The sequence below is a fragment of the Ictidomys tridecemlineatus genome, chromosome 12, assembly GCF_052094955.1.
Source record: "Ictidomys tridecemlineatus isolate mIctTri1 chromosome 12, mIctTri1.hap1, whole genome shotgun sequence".
Taxonomy (NCBI): Eukaryota; Metazoa; Chordata; class Mammalia; order Rodentia; family Sciuridae; genus Ictidomys; species Ictidomys tridecemlineatus.
Genome location: NC_135488.1, coordinates 48,725,658 through 48,733,779, shown reverse-complemented (window position 1 = coordinate 48,733,779; position 8,122 = coordinate 48,725,658).

Sequence of the window (8,122 nt, the reverse complement as noted above, 5' to 3'; positions counted from 1 at the left end):
AGAAGGCATTGGGGAAATAGGACATAAACTGTGTGTTCAGTGTTAGGATGAGAGAGAAGGATAGCCTGACCCTCAGCGGTATCAGCTGAAGTACACAGGGCTGCAGTGCCACAGGGCCCCCAACATCCCTTTAGATGGTTCAGTAAGATAGTGTGCATTCATGTTTGCTTACTTGTACAAATACACACACATGTGCACATAAATATGAGAAGGGAAGGGAGAACAGAAGTGGAGAACATGAAGGAATATCTAGAAGCGAATCTGGGAGAAGGTTCCCAAGTATTCTTCATACTCTCCCTGACAATCTAAAGGAAAAGATATGAGAAAAACAAAGTCCCATTTACTGTCAGACTACTGTGTGGTGTGAGCTACCTATGCACGGGAGAGGCAGCTTACAGTTTCAAATTTTTCAGTAGAATGTTCCTCCCTCTTTACAAAGTCAACACCAACGCAGGGGGGGATTGTGTGCCACCCTTTTCCCAAGGTCGGTTTTTCACTGGATTTGGTCCCTCAGCAAGCCCTGCATGTTCTGGGCTCTTGGGGTTTGGTTCCTGGCCCCCAGTCCCTCTGGCTGTCTGAATGAGAACCCTCCTATTCCCTAGGAACTTTTACTTCCTTGTCATTTCTCTGGGTTTCCTTTACAGTTTTGCCAGCTCAGCAATGCTTTAAAGAATATGTATTTTTAGAAAAGTATTTTACCTAGCTTTTTAAAAAGATTTCTGAGCCAGGCATGTGTGTGCCTGCACAGGTGTGTGCCTGTAATCCCAGTGGCTCAGGAGGCTGAGGCAGGAGGATCACAAGTTCAAAGCCAGCCTCAGCAACAGGGCACTAAGTAACTGAGTGAGAGCCTGTTTCTGAATAAAATACAAAATAGAGCCGGGGTTGTGGTTCTGTGGTTCAGTAGGTGAGTGCCCCCAAGTTCAGTTTCTACTAAAAAAAAAAAAAAAAAATCCATAGCTGTTTCTACTCTTACATGCACTTGTTTTTCTTTTTGGTTTGTCTAATGTACATTTTAAAACATTGATGGCTATCTATCTGTGCTCCAATTGCCTGAAGGTTTAGAAAGCCTCAATATGCTGTTTTCCTTTCTACTTTTGAGTGGGCTTGATTTTGGATGGCGAGTTCCTTTTCTGTGGGGCCACATGTCAGAATGCTGTATGGCCTGGCTCAGGGCTTGTCTCCACTAGACCAGGCGGCTCAGGGATCCTTCTAATTTCTGATTTGTTTCTGTGTTAATTGATTGTCTTGGGGGTTGCTGGGTCTAGCTAATGAGCTTAATGATTTAAATCTGTCGCACAGAATCAGGCTCACATATTCTGAGCACAGGATGACACAGTTGAGCGTTTTTACTTTTCTCCTATGGCCGGGGGGCGGTTTTCTCTAGAGCCCGTTCTGGAATTCACATTTGTATTAGACTGTTCATCACACTCTGCTCATCACAAGCTCCTCATCTTCTGAGCACTAAACACCAGCCCCATCCAGTGGGGCAGCCACCCCAGCTATGCGTGCCTGGATGTTGGAGTCTTTTTTTCTGGGCACATGGGAATTTCCTTTTATCCCTGTACACTCAACTCCACATCTCAAAGAATGTTTTTTGTATGTATTTAGGATTTCTTAGTGTTTGTCTTTGGAGGGTTTTTCAAACAGTCTCGTCTTGCCATATATATATATATATATATATATATATATATAAAATTTCATATATATGAAATTTTATTATGAAAGAATATCTTGTAAGATATATATATATATATATATATATATATAAAATCACTATTTTTTATTTATTCTAATTTGTTTTGTATGACAGCAGAATGCATTACAATTCATATTGCACATATAGAGCACAGTTTTTCATATCTCTGGTTATACACAAAGTAGAGTCACACCATTCATGTCTTCATACATGTATTAGAGTAATGATATCCATCTCATTCCACCATCTTTCCTACCCCCATGTCCCCTCCCTTCCTCTCCCACCCCTTTGCCGTGTCTCGAGTTCCTCTAATCATCCCATGCTTCCCCCTCCCACCCTATGATGAATCAGCCTCCTTATATCAGAGAAAACATTTAGCATTTGTTTTTTGGGGGATTGGCTTACTTCACTTAGCATGATATTCTCCAATTCCATACATTTACCTGCAAATGCCATGATTTTATTCTCTTTTAGTGCAGAATAATAGTCCATTGTGTATATATGCCTGTTTTTAAAATCAGACCTGGAAGTTCCTTAATCTGTTATTTTTGGCTTAAGGGAAAAATAACAAAAAACAAACCTTTAATCTGTGAACTGGCAGAAAGGATCTATCTCCTTGCCATAAATGGTTCAAAGTTCTTAGACTGAGTAAAAACATAAATTGTGTGTACCTAAAATATAAATTCTTAAATGTGCATCTAAACACATTAAGTTTAGTAAACATAATTTCAATAACATAGGAAAACAGTGATACTTAGTAAACTTGGCCACAGAAATTTATAAACAAACTAGTTTCTGCTTTTCAATTCCAGGAACCCTATCTGTGTAACGTGGTCCTTCTGGGGCTGGTCTGCTGCCAGTGCAGAGTGGGCACCTGGTTTCTGTCATTGTTAAGTGACTTGGAGCTTTCCACCATCAGATGGGAAGGCATCTTTGACTTCTTGAGTTACAGCTTGCTTCCTGCCCAGCCCCAGAGGGCTACACATGATCATGACTGCAGATGCAGCTCTGGTCTGCACACTTCCCTGGGGGAAGATGAAATTGGCACATGGAAAGCTCTTTTGCACTGGGAAGGAGCGGGTTTCACCCTGGGCTGCTGGGAGTTTCAGGCCCCCTGGACCCAGCCTCTGTCACACCTGAGACGTGGAGGCCTGAGTGAGATGCTCTCTTAGGGAACAAGAGGGCTTTCTGCAGCAGCCTGGTCTAGTCACTGCCTGGGGGTGTGGATGTGCCCCACTGGATCAGGGATGTACTTGTTCCACATTCCATGTGCTCACTGTGTCCTTGTGGACTTCTGCTGTGCTCCAGGGCAGGGTGATGGGCACAGAAGTCAACACTGTGAGTGGCCTCGGTGGAATAATCTCCAGGAGGTCCCTGGGGCCTGGTCCCTTCCTACACGTCACAAAGTCACCTGGGGGGTGGGTCTCAGCTTTGAGGTTCTCATTCCCGTGGAGCCTAGAGAGTGCTAGGAGGTCTCAGGATGGTCCACGGAGTTGATACTGCGAGGTGACAAAGATACTGTCTCCATAAACCACGTTCATGCCTAAGGGCCTCTAGGGGCTTTTAGTTCCATGTTAATCTGTCACTGGTGTGAAAGGTGTTTCAGGCACCCTCTGAGCCTTGTGCATCTGAGACCCTGAGAGTTCCCAAAGAGCCTCCGTCTGCCTCCTGTGGCCTTGGAGTAGCCTGATGACTGGGTTCCTAGCTCTAGCACTGCCTGCTGACCACTGGGTAAGAGCCTTGTGAGACCTGTGAAGCCAGACTGTCAGATCCAGGTGTCTGTGGCTGTGTGGTCCAGGTTCCTTCTGAGGATGTAGGTGAAGAGGAAGGAACCCTCTCTCTAGCTAGAGGAAAGGGAGGAGGATCAGCCCTTGGTTACCAGTCCCTGTGGAATGATCCCCAGGAGGTCCTGGGTGAGCAGACTCTGCACGCTGCTTACCTGGGCTCCTTAATCTGCTGTCTGTCTGTGCTCCTGTTCTTTTCAGTAGGATTTGTATGAACAGGCAGTGCAAGTTGGCTAGAGAACCCTGATACCCTTGTTGTGTGAACTCCACTGAGGAGACCCTGGCCTAATCTTAAAGCAGACACATTTTAACGGGGAGGCCAGCTTCCTCCATGAGGGTAGGCCAGCGTGTCTCTCTTCTACGGGGAGGGCAGGGGCCTGGCAGTGATATGCTCAGAGAGCACTTAACTTAACCCTGGAAGAAAGACTTAGTGATGAATCTAATAATTCCACCACAGAACAATGGAAAGAGGCCTTGGGAAATGTTGTACAAGAGGCAGAAATTTTTTTTCCTCTTTTATAGATGAAATAAAATATTTTTCTCTTCTGTATTTCCTCTCAGAGGAAAGCTATTCTGGTCATTCACTAGGAGGAGGTTCAGCCAGTACTCACCAGACTCCAGGTGGGGGTTCTCAAGACCCAGACCTTTGCTTTCTGCTTGTCAACTCTCCTCTCTGTCCTCTTGAAGCTCTTCCTCCAGGGTAGCTCACGAGTTCCCAAGCCCCAACAAGCCACCAGCACAGGAGGGCCTGCTGAGCCGTTCTTGCATTAATCCTGTCCCTTCCTTCCTTAGATATAGGACCTGCTTAAGGTGTGCCAGGGATCAGGCTACACAACCGCAGTGCTGAACAATGGAAGGAGGAGGTGAACCAAGGAACAGATGGAAACCCTGGTTGTGAGCTCCACCAGACTTCTGAAAGCACAGCCTGGCCTGGGTTCCAAACTACCTGACCTACGGCTGCTTTTTCCTGGTACTGGCAAACCACTTTGATTCACAAGTTTGAGATTATTAGCAGTACTAATTACGTGGCATGTGCTGCATCATTTTTCCTTCTGCACTTGTAGGGTACATCAATAAATGATTAGGGACTTTTTCCCAACGAACCTGATGTGTCCACAGAATCCATCCATCATTGAGTCATTCCAATTGATAAGAATTGGGTAGAAGATAAAACCTGTTTGCTATCCCTGGTTTGTGATGTGCATGATATTCTTGGAAGAATGAAAGCCGATGGCTAAAGATGCAGTGAAACACTTAATGTCTTTCTTTATTTCATTTTCCCACTTATTGATAATTTCAAACTAGGCATTTTATCTGATTTTTCTTATTTAACTTAATTACCTGGGTGTCTTATATAAATCTTTTACTATAAAATACCCTTAGAGACACACTGCATGGTAATCTTACACGTTTGCTAAACTGTTGTTGCTATTTTATTAAGGTATAGTTACATCTTTCCTAGTGTTGTTTTATATGTTTTTTTGTTGTTGTTATACATGCAGTTTAAACTGCATTTAAAATTTTAAATTTGATTTGTGAGGCTCTACAAGTTCATTTTGTTTATGTTAATTACCAAGCAAGAAATTTGCTGATCCCAAATGAAATAAGCCAAATGATTATTCCCTAAAACTCATTAAAAGCTAATAGATATTGAGCCCAATTCCTAACTGCTTTACTTATTTTATTATAATTTAAAATCTTTACCAAAGTCCTGTCCAACAGGTACTATCATTTTCCTATTTTATAGGTAAGAGATCTAAGGTCCAGAGAGCATCGATAACTCATCTGGAGTCAGAGACTAGTGCAGGATTTGAATCCAAACAGTTGAAGCTCAAAACTTTTTAGCTACTTTATGGTTCAATCTACAGTAGAAAGAGATATCTCAACTGCAAAGCTGATTTGGGAAACTTGATGCCTACTTCAAATATACAAAATTAGATCTAGTTGATCTACTGGATTCTTCAGTTTTTGAAGCATTTATTTTAAAGAAAATTATATTAGCAACATACAATTGTCTAAGTAAACTGTACTTCAAATTTTTTATGTTAAATTATAGTGAAAGCCTACAAAGTTTATATATATATATATTACACATGCATGTGTGTGTATATGTGTGTGTGTTGTGTGTGTATTTTAAACTATTTTGAATCAAGTGTATCCAAAAGATTCTTGCTCTAAGTAATAAGATTTTAAATTATAAGTACTATGTTTTGACCTCAGTTTACTCCAAGCTTCTGTTTCTCTGGGGAAGAAGGGCAAAATGGAAGAAATATATTGTTTTACTGGAAAGGGAAATTACTAATATTCATCAATTATTGAGGCCCACACACCTAGAACTTAAACAATAAGATGTGCTTATTATGAGTCACCAAAAACCATTCAATCACTGTGTTGATTCTGCTGTCCATATACAGATGCCCCAGGACTTCTAACTGGACTAGCCAATGGGGGGGACGGGGAACAAGAGGGGGATGATGAAAGGGGACCAGACTGCCACTCACATGTAGGCCTCAGCATTTGAAAACAGCCAGTGACCATGTGTGTACTGTGGAGGGAAACAGAGTGTAGGCATTTATTCATGAAGTTCAAAAGTAGGTGACTCTTGAGTCTTCTCGCTGAAAGCCAAAGGTAGATGGGTGTCTTCCTTTGTTCATCTACCCATCCCCACCCATTATCCAACAGTGACTGAGCACGTGTGCTGGGCACTACCTAAGTGTCAGTGTTGTGGAGAGAAGTTTCCCATCTGATGTGAGAGATAGGTGACAATTAACAAGAGTTCAGCAAGTGTTACAAGAGAGCTAGCGATGGGAACCAGGGGTCGGTCATCAGTAAGTCATGGAAACTTTCTCTGAGGCAGATGGAAGGTGGAATCTAGGCCTTGGCAGGGGATTTCCAGGCAGAGGGAGCCGCAAGTTCTAAACCCTGGGACTTGACCTGCTCTAGGAACCACTAGAGGCTCAAGCCTCTGTGGTCTTGAGGGGTTGGTGGTCAAGGGTGAGATCAGAACGGCAGGAAGGGAGCAGCTCAAGGAGGCTTTGGGACTGGGTGAGAGTTTGGCCTTCATCCTAAATCAAACGGAGCACTTAGAAAGCTTTCCACCGGACAGAGAACACGGCCTGCTGTTGGAGAGTCCTTGGTAAGGGATAGAGATGACCATGGGGAGACCAGCTCAGAAACTCTGGTGCAGTGAAATGGTTTCCCTTAGGTCTCATGGACATGGCTCTAGATGTAGCGTTCTGGCAATGGTGATGGGAATGTGTACTCTGCAAACATTACTTAACGCTATTACAGGCTTGTGTGGTCCGTGGGGAAAGAGTAAGTCACAAAGCCCAGCTGCCTTGTCTGCTGGCCCCTTTTCAGTGGGGCACCTGTGGTGTGTATCAGCTTACCACTTGGACACCTGCAGGGATTATTGGTTTCTCTCCACAAAGAAAGTGCTTTCAGAGAAATCTCGACTTACAGGTCAGCCACCTTGGGGACTTATGGGATTTCATTGGAGATAAGTCCGACCCTGTGTGATCACAAGAGGATTAAGGAATTGTTTACCTGCTCATGAAGAGGTAGAACAGACCTCAGGCTGTGAACCGACACGTGGTCCCTCAGGAGTGGCCTTGATGAGGCCCATTTCTGACTTCCTCCTTCTTCACTGAGAGAAGAGGAAAAAATGCAGTTGAGTGACATTCAGACAGGACTACAGCTTTAGGTAGGCCTGTAGTGGGAAATATGTATATATTTATAAATATATACATATATATTTATACATAAATGTACATTTATGTATACATTTTAAATTACCCAGGGGAGACAGCAAGCTTTGTAAACTTTGAGAGACGAAGTCCCACCTCCATGAAATTTGATGTCCAGTTGTTGATTTCCTTAACAGATTTTCCTGTGAGGACTTAAGTTCCTGAGATGTGGAGCTGTGCATCTCCAGTGCCTGAGACTGGCACTAGATTGGAGTGGGTGGTTACTGGGCCGTGTATGGGAAAATAACTTAGTGGGCTGGAAGCATTGGGAAGAGAACTTGGTCAGAATAACTTCACGCTTCGTGCTGGAGGTGCGGGGGAACTTGTGATTCTTACGGCAAGGAGGCTGGCTGGGAAGGAGAGCCTGGATCTGGAACTCCAGAGTTGAACTGGAACCGCACTGGCCTTGCCATTTGAAAATTCATGATGGTGACATGGATACCACATAGAAAAAAATAGCAGGAAATAAATTCAAATATTTCAAGGTAGATTGCTCAAGTAACTGTGGGAGGCGGTGGATATGGTAGTTCAACTGCAAATGGCAGCATCTGCACATAATCTCAAATTATTCAAGTTAAAGGTATATTTTCAAGAATTAAAAGTAGCTGTATGGGCTGGAAATGTAGCTCAATGGTGATTCCTTGACAAACATAGACCCTGGGTTTGGCCAAGGAACTGCAAAAACAAACAAACAAACAAACAACAAAAAAAAAAACCAAAAAGCACGTATCCACAGTATAAAGAGCATACTTAACACTAGAGTAAATACTAATTGCATGTTGAAAAATTAGGAATATATAAAGATATGAGGAAGAGATGGTAAGTTTTTGAAATGTCACTACTCCAAAAAACCCATCAATAACATATTGGTTCCTCCCACTGCACATCTCCATATC